Source organism: Nannospalax galili, unplaced genomic scaffold (genome assembly GCF_000622305.1).
Source record: "Nannospalax galili isolate Female #2095 unplaced genomic scaffold, S.galili_v1.0 scaffold937, whole genome shotgun sequence".
Lineage (NCBI taxonomy): Eukaryota > Metazoa > Chordata > Mammalia > Rodentia > Spalacidae > Nannospalax > Nannospalax galili.
The window spans coordinates 94,848-95,202 of NW_008339516.1; positions in this window are offsets into that span (position 1 = coordinate 94,848).

Sequence of the window (355 nt, forward strand, 5' to 3'; positions counted from 1 at the left end):
CAGCCAAAATGTCTATTATAGTTGAAGGGGAAAGAAAAATCTTCCATGACATAAATAGGCTGAAGGAATTCTTGTCCACAAAACCAGCCCTACAGAGAGTTCTGGGAGCAATACAAAGAGCTGAAGAAAGGAATGACTATACGCAAGGGGTTGCAGAAAGAACTCCAAGGAGGTTATAACAGTGTAAAATTACAGCTATAGCAAGAATGTAAACAAAAAAAAAATGACAGGATTCAATACTTATCTTTCATTAATAACTTTAAACATTAACGGACTGAAATCCCCAGTCAAAAGACACAGACTATATGAATGGATTGAGAAACAAAACCCATCTTTTTGTTGTCTGCAAAAAACT